The sequence below is a fragment of the Azolla caroliniana genome, unplaced genomic scaffold (genome assembly GCF_043228905.1).
Source record: "Azolla caroliniana isolate FFs.n. ecotype wild unplaced genomic scaffold, voAzoCaro1.0.p SCAF_10, whole genome shotgun sequence".
Classification (NCBI taxonomy): Eukaryota; Viridiplantae; Streptophyta; class Polypodiopsida; order Salviniales; family Salviniaceae; genus Azolla; species Azolla caroliniana.
Genome location: NW_028230445.1, coordinates 19,952,615 through 19,966,670, shown reverse-complemented (window position 1 = coordinate 19,966,670; position 14,056 = coordinate 19,952,615).

Genomic DNA, 14,056 nt, shown 5'->3' with positions numbered 1-14,056 from the left:
GTGTGTGTGTTTGTGTCTTCCTTGTACGTTCGGCCGTCTTGACATGACAAGGGGACCGTTCGGGCTTGCCCATGCACCTCTCCTCCTCATAAAGGCGTGCGAGCATTTTGTGCATGTGTTTTGTGTCTTCCTCATACGTTCGACGTCTTGTGACGAGGGAGCGTTCGAGCATGCCCATGCACCTCTCCTCCTCATAAAGACGTACGGACATTCGTGTTTGTATTATCGTCCCCTTGTGCATTCATGTTGTGTGCTCATCTTGCTTGTACCCGTTTGGTCACTTGGCTCATGCGGTGATCTCGGAAGGTCGATGAGTCGTGATCAACGAGAGCCACCGGTCTCACAAAACAAAGGGCAACGAGACCTTGCTCGGGAAGGGGTCCGGAAGTAGTATTTTCGTAAAGCAAACCTCGAGTCTTCTCTATCCCTTGAGTACTCCCTAGTCCAAGACCCCCGTGGTCCCGCCCAAGTAACACACATGCGCGAAACTTCGCAACATAAATTGTCGTGATCAACGAGAGCCACCGACCTCACAAAACAAAGGGCAACAAGACCTTGCTCGGGAAGGGGTCGGGAAGTAGTATTGTCATAAAGCAAACCTCGGGTCTTCTCTATCCCTTGAGTACTCCCTAGTCCAAGACCCCCGTGGTCCCGCCCAAGTAACACATGTGCGCGAAACTTCGCAACAGCATTTATCTTCCACCAGAACCTCATAGTTTTGTTACGCGGCTTCCATGAAGCCAGTCTTTTCCTCGACCGGATCGTCCCATCCGGTGACCCCCCGGATCCGCTGCTCTGCGCTATCCGCCTCTTCCTCCTTTAGTCGAACCCCGGAGAGGCCCTTTAGCACCAGTGGCCAAAATCTGGAGCCTTTCGCCTTCTGATCCTCGTCACCCCCGACCCGGATCCCTGCCGACACCGAGTAGTGGATGGCCTTTGCATGTCGTTCCGCAGCTTCCTCCATCAACCGCTTCATTCCTTCGCGCCCGGTATTCAACTCCAGGGCCTTCCGAGTTTCGCTCACGTGTACCCACCCATTCCAGAGGTACACCATGTTAGCCCTGAGCGCTTCTGCGAAATCCACGCACTCCTTCCGGATGTGACCGACTGCGTCACACCACATGCATCGTTGCCCTGCCGGCGGCCTCCGGACACGAGTTTGTTCGTTGCTGTCTCTCTGAGCCTCCGCGATCTAGAGATCCCGCACCATTTGTGTCAACTCCTCTAGAGTTGATCCCCCGGAGAGTCCCTTGACAGCGTCAGACGGGCCCGCACCCAACTCCAGCCAAGTTCGAGTCTCATCTTTCCTTACCCTCGAACTTCCTTGTCGGGATCATCCCTACTACTAGCGATCCCTCGCCGCTCCATTCACGTCGTTTATCGAAACGACTATAGACTTGTTTTACCACGGCCCAGTCTGTCGTGAGCCCTTAGTCCATCTCCAATAGGAGACCCACTTTCTCCCGGTCCAACGCGTCCACCGCTTTGACGAACAGCAGGACCGGTTCGTGTCGAGCACAGTCCGGTCCAGCGCCGACAACAAAGCGAACCGTTTTTCAAATTCCTGGAGGAGCGCAAACGTATTCCTCCCCTTTCTGGGGGTCTCCACCCACTCCATGAAATCCCGCTTTGAAAGCCGAAGCGAGTCATCGAGCCCATATTTCTCGAGGATCCGACCTTCAAACTCTCCCCAGGTCCGGCATCCAACTTGTACCTCGAGCACCTCTGCGTGAATGCATGGCGTCGCCACCTGAGGGAAACCGGCCAACCGCCTATCTTCCGGAATGTCCCTCATCACCATTTCGGCCCTGTAGGCCTCCAAATAACTCCTGGTGTTCTTTCCATTGAACCGGCCTACCGTGTCGACAATCGCTTTGATGGCCCTGTCGAGGGCGCATGTGCCCGCGCGAGCACTTACTATCCGATCAATTGTTGCCGCCATGGCTTCGGCAAGCTCCGATCCCCTCATCTTCAACTCCTCTACGGCCTTGTTTCACGTCGGGTTCACCAAATATGTTGTGTTGTTAAGTTCTCGCGTATGAAATAAGGCGGGACCGCGAGGGCCCTGAACCGAGGAGCGTGAGAGAGAAGAGGGAGAGAGATTCGCAGAAACACAGAGAGACAGAAGGAAAGAATCAATTCCAATAACAGTATTGTAGATTATAGAGCTTGCAATGTTACAACCAGCAAGCCGGTGACAGACTCAACACAGTCGAACACACGCACTAAAATACGTAGTGGAGCCTCTATCGGAAGCACTCGGGCTTTCACGCAACTGAGGCAACCAACCTAACCCAAAATCCCTGCAGAAGCAACAACGATAGTGGAGGGGAGAGCTCAGTTCCCAGTCCGACAGCACTTCGTCCACTCAAAAATGCGTGATCCCTGTATCAGTCTTCTCCCCTCCCTTTTATAGGCTTCCGGGGAAGACCGTTACTCCCTCGGTTACATACATTTATCCTCTGTCCCGTCGGACTGAGATACGCTTGGATTCCCTAGACAATTAATGTGTACTACCTAGTTTATTTACATCTTAACAAATAGCGCGGCCACACGTAAGGGTCTATTTCTGCATCTTTTTCCCCGTTTCCTCCTATGGCCGGTTTTCTCCACGACAACGGGACAACGTTCGGCACAGGTGGTACCGAACAAGGAGAAAGAAGGCACACGGCGGTGCCGGGAACGAGAGCACGGGCGCGCGTAAATGGACTACGCGGAATGGAGACCGGAAACAAGATCGAGGGCCGGAGAAGGATCCTCCACACCCACTTCGGAGATCTCGGCGGCTCAGTCGCAATGGCAACAACTGGCGTTAGAGGCCAAACCCGAGATAACTAGCTGGTGGGGGTGAGGGGATGACAGCAAGCGGAAGGCCCCAAACCAATGGCAACAGCGAAGGTCGACAGAGGCCAAGCGGGCCATCACGGGTGCTCCTCGGACGGAGGACACCGCGTATTTGAAGGAACGAGAAGCGTGCATGCGGTCGAAAGAAGGGCCAACGGGAAGCACGTGTGCTACGGGATCGCGGCGAATGACCTATCGACAGGTTGAACAAGCCTACGGGGAGGCAAACACGAAGAAGGAATCGGTGCCGACAGTTTAGACCGGCAAGGCCAACACGTAGCCGGAATGCGGATTACGGAAGACCGGTTCCTCACCTACCGGAATCTCTCACCCTTCTCCGAACTTGGCACGTATTGGTGGACGTGCGGTTTAGTGGGGGCAAATGTCGTGAAGATTTCGGGCCATAGTGAGAAACTAGGGAATATCAAAAGAATCAGCGGAGTGCATCATGTGCACTTATCCTTGTAAAACGTGTGAATAAAAGGGTCAAGTCGGGACTGAGAATCCCATGTAAATCGGGATTTATCCCACATTGTTACGCACCTCCCTCCTTGTGCTATAAAAGGAAGGGAGGGTCCCTTGTAAATGGGTTGCCCATTTTGAGTCACAAGGGTATACCATTTTGGTCGAGGGTCATTTTGTTAAGAATTTTCTAGGGTGAGTAACTTTCTTACTTGTGGTCTTCTTCTTCTTCTCCTTCTTGAGAAGTTGGGTGCGGCAGCCATGGTGGCAAAGCTCTGTTTGGGTTAAGTTCTTCTTCTTCTTCTGAGTGTATCCGGCTCGAAGCCGGGGTTGTATCTTCCCCTTTGTAATATATTTATTCATATCTGTTTACGCATATTGGTGTCTCTCATGGTGTTGGGTGCATAGCTCCCCCCCTCCTTTGTTTCCTGTACATAAGAGTCGGTGTTCTCTCTCTCTCTCTCTCTCGTGTTTGGTTGCCTCTGGTACGTGTCTGGAGTCGGTTTCCTAGCATCCCTCTCTTCCTCGTCCGAGACCCCCGTGATCCCGCCCCTTTGACACGCACACACGGAAAACCGCGACACCGGAAAAGATAAAGTTTTTTTGGTGGCAAATCGGTCATAATGTGGTTCCCGTTGGCGAATGGTTAGGTAAACGTGGCGGCTCGTTGTCGAGGTATTACTCGCGGATGAGTGGAATGAGGCAGGGCCTCGGGGGTCTTGTACCGAAGAGCAAGAGACAAAGGAGAAGGGAAGGGACCCACTACGTGTGGGCGTAGATTCACAGGGACACGGCCCTTCGACACAAAGACGCGAGTGGGACACCGACGTAGAGAGACACGAATGTATGTATATATATATTAACAAGGACAAACAACAAGAAGCCCGAAGTCCGTTACAACCAAACAGGTCGGCGAACAGATGCCGATGCTTGTTCGTAAACGCTCAGAAAGAAAGGAGTAGGTTGGAGGTGCTGCCGGAAGCACTTGGGCATTCCTCAGAGCAGCGCGAGCCTCCCGAAACCCTGCACAGGAAGAAGCTACGGAGTATGGAGGAGAGAGAAGCCTTCAGCCGACAACCCGACAACACTTCATCCTCTCTAACCGCGATCCCCCTTCCTCCTCCTCGTCTCCCCCCTTTTTATAGGCAAGAAAGGAGCCGTTTCCCATTAACTTCCTTCCTACCGAATCTACCTACCTAGGATCTTCTATGTACCTAATTCTCTCTTATGTACAACATATGGCGCACGTGCATGAAGAGCCAGTTCCTACGCTCCGGTGCACCGATTCCGCTTGTGGACGGTTTTCTTCACAACATCCGTCCCCACCTAACCGGGCATCCACCGGCATGCGCCAAATTGAGTTGGGAGAGAGAAAACCGGTCCAGCCTTCATTCCCCGCCCGTCGGTTCTTCCTCGGTTTCGGATCGTTCGTCGTCCCAGTCCAGGTTAACCGGATCCGGCTCGTCGTCGTGACGCTTCTTGAACGCTTTGATCCGCTTCCCAGCTACCGGTATCGCCATTCTCGTGTCGTCGAGTTCCGCCAGATGGTACGTCCCGTTGTCGTTAGCGCTTTGTACCACGTAAGGCCCGAACCACCTTCTTGCGAACTTCCGTGTCGCTCGGTGCTGGTTGTCGAGGCTGTTGTCGTAGATTAGCACCCAGTCGCCTTCCTCGATCTTCTTCGGTCGGAGCCGGTGCGTTAGGTCGAACCGGGCTTTGTTCCTCATCCTTGCTTCCCGAAGCTTTCCCGCAGCCTGCTCCACGTCCTCCGGCCTTCGCTCGAGTTGACGTATGCGCGCCGCCAATAGTTCCTCCCAGCTCATCTCGTCTCTCCAGTCCACGATTGCCCATGAGAAGATCGTACGTTCCATCGGCATGATCGGCTTCTGCCCAAACATGAGCTCTGTCGGCATGAATCCGGTTACCGAACTGTGCGTAGTTCGGTCAGCCCACAACGCGTAAGGCAGCAGCCGCGGCCAGTTCCCGACTTGACCTCCGCATGCCCGAACTAACGCCTTGACGATCGGTCCATGTCCACGCTCCACCTTTCCATTCGCCTCCGGATTGTACGCAGTGGTAAGCGAGAGCTTGACTCCTAGCCGGTCGAACAGCTCCTCGGCCTCTTCGGCGTCCAACTCCCCGCGATCAGCCACGATCTTCCCGACGCACCCGTACCGGCATATCACGTCCTCGATCAGGAACCGACATACGGTTGCGGTCGTTTTGTTCTGAAGGGCCCGGCCTTCCACCTGGTTCGTCAGATCTTCCCGAGCCAGGACCAGATACCGCATCTGTCCTACTCCCATCGGCATCGTCACCAGGTCTACCATCCATTTGAAGTGGATGGTCGGAGGGTACGTAGGGTGAAGCCCGTCCCGATGTCGGACTATGGAGTGCATCTGACAGCTCTCGCAAGTTGTCACGAACCGATGCACGTCCCGGTACAGTCCTGGCCACCAGTACTTCCCCTTTATCTTCTCGAACGTGGCCCACGTTCCTCGGTGTCCGGCCCAAGGGCTGTCGTGGTAGGCCGTCAGCAGCTCCTCCTGTTCTTCCTTCATCGCCACCACCCGGAGCGGGACGTCGTTCCTCTTCTTCGGGTGCTTCCATAAGTATCCGTCCCGGAGAAAGAATCGGTATGCTTTCTTCCGGATCCAGTTGGCCTCGTCTCTCCTCCATGACGCATCCGGCGTCATTGTCCTCAAGAAACCACCGATTTGTAGCCACTCGCCGTCGTACTTGCTCTCGTCGAAGCCGTTAAGTGCCGGAGTGCTCGTCCCATCGGTCGTCACATACGTTGCCTCGAAGAAGTCCACGCCGACTTCTTCGTCCTCCGAAACCATGCCCCCCTCGTCATCAAACCTCGTCCTCGAAAGCATGTCGGCCATGGCGTTGTCCTTTCCGGAAATGTGTCGTATTTCTGGGTCCAGGGACTTGATGTACGCTATCCACCTGAGCATCGCCAGGTCCGGTGTCGCGCATCCGGAAACCATGCCGAGAATTGGCAGGCAATCCATCTCGATAATCACTTCTGTCCAGATCAGGTAGTCTTTGTCGGCCTTTACTGCCGAAACGATACCCCAGAGTTCGCGTTTAACCTGGGCGTACCCTCGTTGTCGCTCACTGAGGACCTTCGCGCCGAATCGGATCGGGAACTGAATGTCGTCCCCGTCTTCTTGGTTGACGACCCATCCGATCCCGGTCGGACTCGTATCCACCGTTATGTATACCGGGGTACCCTTCTCGTAGACAGCCTTCCGGAGCGCCGGTGCTGCCGCAAGAGCTTCCTTCAACTTCTGAACCGACTCTGTGTGCTCATCTCGCCACTCGAATTTTCGCCCCTTCTTCAGCAACTCGTATAGCGGTTCCGCAACGTGGGCGTAATGCGGGATCCATATGTGGTAGAATACGCATGCCCCCAGGAACCTCCGAACTTCCGTAACCGAGCTACAGTCGGTCTTCATCGCGGAGATGGCTTCTACCTTTGCCGGAGACGGCTTCCGGCCATATGGTCCACATAGGTGTCCGACCACCAGGATTTCTGATTGCCCGAAGGCCGATTTCTCCCCGGAGAAGGTGAGCCTCGCATCCTCTAGCCTTTGTAGCACCTTCTCGCAGTCGTCGATGTGTGTTGCCACGAATCGTCGGCATCCGTCTGGTCCGAGTGTTGCGTCCTTCTCTTCCACCGGGCACCCCTTGATCGGGATGTCGTCTAGAAATGGCATGGTGATGTCCAGGATGCAATCCCTCAGTACCTTGTTCATTGCATCCACCATGTGGGCCACTGAGTTGGTCCCTCCTTGTGGCATGGTACACATTCGCACTAGGCCGAGGGGAGTTCGCATCGTCGTAATGTCTCTGCTCTCCACGGCTAGCTGGAACTGGTCGTACCCCGAGTACAGATCACCGACCGAGTAAATCGACCTTCCGGAGAAGGCCTCCGCGAACTCGTCTATGGTCGGTCCGATTCCTGCGTTCCGAATGGTCACTCTATTGACCGGCTGCAGGTCTTGAATGAAGCGCAATGTTCCGTTTTTCTTTGGTACGGTAAACCATCGGTTCGAGTATGGGGCACTCGACGGTTCGAGAATGCCCATATCGACCTTTTGCCTCAATAGCTCCATCAACTTTGGGATGTGAGCTCTCGGTACTAGAATCGGCTTGAGATTCCACGGCACATGCGGTACCGTGAATATCACCATCGGCTCCACGATTGTCGGGTCTGCGCACCCGATCTCTTCCGGTGAGAATGCGAAGGCTTTCCCGTGCCTTCCGAGCATTCTCCGAAACCGGTCTTACTCCGCCGGCAGTAAGAACCCGCCCCCACCTATTTTGAGCTCCCGGAGCGTCCCGTCGGTGAAGGTGTGTCCTATGCAGACCGGATCTCGTAAGCTGGGGTCCGACGCAACCCCTCTGATTCGGGACTCGCTGCCCTCCGGTAAGGGTGCCATGACTGGCCTTACCTTCCGGTCCACAGTCTTGTACTTTGTGCTAACTCGGGCCTCCGATCCGACCCGAGCCCCTGACTGAAGTTCGCGATGACTTCGTACATCTCTTCGGAACATACCGATATCGTCCGGTCTTCGTTAAGGTCTTCTTCGGCTACCTTCCTCAGCATCCCCAAGGTGTCGTCGAAGGAGACCGCCTCCACGGCCCCGCTGATTTCCTCGTCCAGGCCGAGAACTCCGCACGCTCGAAGTCGCTCCTCCGCCCTTGCCCTTTCTCGGCCAACGATACCGACTATCATACACCCTCCGTTGTTGGAGAAGCAGAATTTTCTACCTATCGTACAAGGTTTCTTCGGTTTCGGTTCTATCGTACAGTTGTGGGGTCTTTCCCGAGTGTCCGGACTGTCTCGGCCCCACGCCTTGGCAGCCCTCTCTAAAAATCCTCTCGGTTCTCGCCACCGAGGGATTCGCGGTTTCGCTCGTGGTTCGGCCGCACCGTCAGAAATTGGACCGAATGGCGCCCGTCCTGGCTTTTGACCCTCGCGTAGGCCGAACCGTTGTCCAGCACCTTGGTCTCCATTCGCGCCGCCGTGATGTACGATTCCCCTAATATGACCGGGTGCGAGGACGTCTCCTGTACGAAGAAGTGCTGGTCAATCTCGGCGTCGCCAATCTTGACTCGCATGTTCGGGCAGGCCCCGTGCAGTTCCTCGGTGGCGCGCGTTGCCGCACGTATCTTCCACTCGTGCTTGGTGTTGATCGGCCATTTTCCCTTCTTGTAGAAATCCATGGACATCAGGTTTATTTCCGAACCGTGGTCCACCAGTGCCACCACCGGTTCATGGACATCTCCGATCTTTATCGGGGTCTCCGTGGTCGCTCGGGCCCAGTGTGGCCTCAAATAGTGGCTCTCCGCCCACTCATCTTCCAGCGCCATGTCGTCGATGTGCATCGTCCGCACCTCCACCGGTCTTTCCGGTTCCGTCTCCGTCGACAGCCTCTTCCGCTTCACCAAGTCCACAATGGAGTCGTGGAACTCCTTCTTAGTGATCCCTAGCACCTCCCGCAATGACAGCTCCACTTTGTTGTCGAGGATCCGTTCTTCTAGGACCTTTCGTAGGTCCGTGGCCCTTTCTATTTCCGTCCCCAGTCGGTATCCGCCCTTCCTGGGGTTATCTTGCGCGCTGGACCCAGCGGCTTCGTTCTGTCGTTGCCCGAATCGGGTCTCGTATCGTTGTGAGGGCCCGGCCGCTCCGGCTTTCCCCACTTGTTTGTCTTCTACCAGAGCCTCGTAGTTCCTGCAGGCGGCTTCTACGAAGCCCGTCTTCTCCTCGACCGGGTCGCTCCACCCGGTTATTTCCCGGACCCGTCTCTCAGCGCGGTCCGCTTCATCTTTCCTCAGCCGTGCGCCGGCGAGGCCTTCCAGCATTGCCGACCAGAATCCGTCTTTGCTCTCCTTTCGGGCCTCGTTGCCCCCGACCCGAATGCTGGCCGACGCCGAGTAGTGGATGGCCTCCACGTGTCAGGCCGTTGCCTCTTCCATCAGTCTCTTCATTCCTCCTCGCCCGTCGTTTCGGTTTAGGGCCCTTCTGTTGTCGCTGGCGTGCACCCGGCCTTCCCATAGGTACACCACTCGGTTCCTCAACGCCTCTGCGAAATCGCCGCAGTCCTTCCGGATGTGGTCGACCTCGTCGCACCACATGCACCTGTTCCCTGTTGCCGGTCGTCGGTCACGAGCCGGTTCGTCGCCTTCCCTTCGAGCCTGGGCGATCTGGAGATCCTTTATCGCCCGCGTCAACTCCTCCAACGTTGCTCCTCCGGACGAGCCATTGACCATGCCGGTCGAAGCCGAACCGGTTTCGAGCCGCTCCCGGGTCTCTTCCCTTCGCCCTTGCGGTGCCGGTTCAAGCCTCCTTGCTATGACCGAGCCCGCACCGGCCGCCCCGTTATCAACCCATTCTCGCCGTTTGTCGAAACGGCCACAGACTCTCTTAACCGCAGCCCAGTCGGTCGTCAGCCCGTCTTCGGTTTCCAGCAAGGAGCCGACTTGATCCCGGTCCCGCTCGTCCATCGACTTGACGAACAGTAGGACCCGGCTCGTATCCAGAACGGTTCGGTCAAGCGCCGAAAGGCGCGCAAAGCGTTCCTCAAACTCCCGGAGGAGTGCCGACGCGTTTCTTCCCTTGCCGGGGAACTCCACCCATTCCATGAAGTCCCGTTTCGAAAGCCGGAGCGCGTCGTCCAGCCCGTATTTCTCTAGGAGTCGGCCTTCAAACTCCTCCCAGGTACGGCTCTCCGCCCGTACCTCGAGCACCTCCGCATGGATGCTCAGCATCGCCACTCGAGGGAACCCGGCAAGACGCCTCTCTTCCGGAATGTCCCGCATCAGCATTTCTGCCCCGTAGGACGCCAAATACTTCGTGGCATCCTTTCCGCTGAACCGGCCGATCGTACCGACGACCACCTCAATGGCTCTGTCGAGGGCGTCGGTGCCCTCACGTGCGCTCAATATCCGATCCACGGCCGAAGCCATGGCCTCCGCAAGATCCGACCCCTTCATCTTCTACTCTTCTGCCGCCTCGTTCACATCGGGTTCACCAAGATGTCGAGGTATTCCTCGCGGATGAGTGGAATGAGGCGGGGCCTCGGGGGTCTTGTACCGAAGAACAAGAGACAAAGGAGAAGGGAAGGGACCCACTACGTGTGGGCGTAGATTCACAGGGACACAGCCCTTCGACACAAAGACGCGAGTGGGACACCGACGTAGAGAGACACGAATGTATGTATATATATATTAACAAGGACAAACAACAAGAAGCCCGAAGTCGGTTACAACCAAACAGGCTGGCGAACAGATGCTGATGCCTCTCCGTAAATGCTCAGAAAGAAAGGAGTAGGTTGGAGGTGCTGCCGGAAGCACTCGGGCATTCCTCAGAGCAACGCGAGCCTCCCGAAACCCTGCACAGGAAGAAGCTACGGAGTATGGAAGAGAGAGAAGCCTTCGGCCGACAACCCGACAGCACTTCGTCCTCTCTAACCGCGATCCCCCTTCCTCCTCCTCGTCTCCCCCCTTTTTATAGGCAAGAAAGGAGCCGTTTCCCATTAACTTCCTTCCTACCGAATCTACCTACCTAGGATCTTCTATGTACCTAATTCTCTCTTATGTACAACATAAGGCGCACGTGCATGAAGAGCCAGTTCCTACGCTCCGGTGCACCGATTCCGCTTGTGGACGGTTTTCTTCACGACATCGTTAGGCTGCCAACTTTGCCATTCACCTATTGAGACTCTGAGGCATTGTATGTGGGATTGCCCTCAAGCTCGAAAGGTATGAGATAGAGTGACTCGCCTCCTTGCGGCATGTGAAGTGGAAGGAACAACATCGTGGAGTGTTACGGCATGGCTTCATCACTTTGTCGATAGGTGGACAGACGCCTTCAATACGGATAGTTGGTGCTACGTATGCATGAGAGGCAAAATCACCAAGATTCGATTTGAGAGAGGGTTGTAGTCTACATCCCCTAGGTTCCTGGACATTTGGATGTTGATCGTAGGCTTCACTCTGTGGTATGTATGGAAAGCGCGTTGCCTAAAGGTCTTTTAGGATTTGGTGCGGCCCCCCAGAGGAAGTGATCATGGACATATGGTTTGCGCTTATCATCTGCCTACGAGGGCAAGTGGACGAGGTTTGCATCCATTCCAATGACATGGTTACTGCCCGTTTGCGCTTTTGGCAGAAATGGCGAAACACGCCTATGGTGACACAAGGAGGAAGTGGCCCGAGGTGGAACTACCAACCCCCACACTAGTTGTTTCCATCTCACTTACCACCCTCCCTTCGTTGTCGACCCCAAGAGTTGTCTCATACTAGCCATCACTGAAGGGCACCGTTTTTAGCTATAGGTACTTACATTAAGTAGTCAATCCGAAAGGCGATATAACTAGTCTCATTTTCTTGAACTTGATCAGAGGGGGATTCCCCGATCTATGTATAAGCCTCCTTGTACAATCTCTTTGTAATAATCCTTCCTAATTAATGGGAAAGTAGCTTCATTTTGGAAAAAAATAAATAATAATAATAGATTAATGTAGTATATACATTCATAGTCAATGAATATTAAAATGTGGTGAGAGAACACAAGGAGAGTGGTTTTTTACTTTATTTTATTATGAAGGGAAAAGTACCAGGATACCCCTGGAAGTTCCAAATTTACCAAACTGCCCCTATGTCCAAAAAATTACACTTTATAAAGTAATTATACACTCAAATCTTTGGTAAATAGGGCTAGTCCGGGTCCATTTCTTCCATATTTGGTAAATAGGGCTTGTAGATTTGAGTGTATAATTACTTTATAAAGTCTAATTTTTTGGACATAGGGGTAGTTTGGTAAATTTGGAACTTTCAAGGGCATTCTGGTAAATAGACGAACTTCCAGGGGTATCCTAGTACTTTTCCCTATTATGAAAATGCAATAAATTTAGGGGGTGTCTAGCCCCTCGTTTAATCTTCCCAAAGATAAAGAGCACTTTTCCCTCAACCCGCTAATCCCAAAGATAAACCCTGACCAATATTTCAAAATCAAGGACCTTCACAAGAGGTGACAATTTATAGTCAACTACATTTCAAGATCTATCACCATCCATAATCAAAGTTATGTACCTTTTGTTCGTGTTTACTATTGGATGATAGTCATCAAAGGTATTCAATGAAGGAAATGATATTATAGATTAGTAATTCCTTGTAAATTTGAGCCTAAACCCATTAACAACAATCAACCCCATCATCCATGGTTGCTCTTCAATCTCAATAGGTAAAGGACCCTTTGTATGCTATACTTTGTAGTTATGCCAAATAAACCCAAATTGAGTGGGATGCATATTAATCATTGCACCTCAACAAAGTCCAAAACCCTCTAGGATCTAGCCTCAATTACATCTCCTCCTTCATTGATCTTGAAATGAAACAAACAATTAAATTGTTGGCTTTATTTTTTCTTTCCATGCCAATAGAGTAACTCCATTCGCAAGAAATTACAATACTACGTGGTGCCCATACAAATACTACCTAGTAATTGCCACCATGATGCCTTAATTGTCATCCTCCCATGTCATACCCTTCTTCTCAATAAAATATTAGAGAATAGATATCCTTAGTTGTGAGTGTGATCCCTATCTTACCTCACTTTCTCCATGACAAACATCAAAGAGATTGCTAAATGAAATGCAAAACCTTCTTAGTCCGTGGTGGCAACAACAACATGGGTTTTAAGGCATTCATATATTGTATGAGTTTTAAGGCATTCATGACATGGCCAAGATTATAACTTCCAATACATTGTCCTATCCCTCAACTTGTTAGTAATAATTTCAATTAATTGGGCATTTATAGCATTCACTCCCAAAATATACCCCAAATGTCAAAAGATAGAGCCTTTCCTAACTGCATGTCAATTCCAACCCAAACGTTCAAAACCTCTCTTTGTACACAAGATGAGGCAAGATGTCTTCCAATAATATGCAATCCAGACCCCAACGCAAATTGGTCCCGTTCGTGCATCCCCTTCTCAAGATTCTTAATGAGGGTTTTCGAAACATGAAAGAAACATCTACCAAAGCTTGCACTGCCAATTGTCCCCTGCATGGAAAGTACGGACCCACAATATCATCATTTGTTGCAAACCTCAATAACATTACCAATATTTGATAGATAATTAAACAATAATGTGCTAAGTATCCTTGATGAATAGATCTTATGAGGGCAATATTTGATGCAACTCCACCATTACTCATCATTGCTCGAGAGACAATCTCTTTCTCTAATTAAAACATACAATATGACACATGTGGTTCAGGGTAAATCCTAGATTAAATAACAAGGCATGTAATGCATTCTTGGGTGATGGTTATTTTGGTTACTTTCAATTTAAGATTGTTAAGGAAAACCAAAGAAAGATTACTTTTATTACACCTTGGGAATGTTTTACACATTGATGCATGCCATTTGGATTAACAATTGTTGTATTCACCTTTGATCATCTTGAAAATAATGTGTTCAAGCTTTCTTTGTGAAGTTTATTAGAGTCTTTATATATGGCTTTGCAATATATATTAGCACGCAAGATCACTTGAAGGTGTGGTTGGCTTTCAAGAGGTTGGATGAATGCAAGATGCAACTAAATCCCGAGAAGTGTCACATTGGAAAAGAGGTTTGTTTTGTCATGTAGTGTCTCACGGAATTCAAGTTGATAGCTCAAAGATTGAGGCAACTCAAAGGATGTCACCCAAAAAACATCAAACTTTGG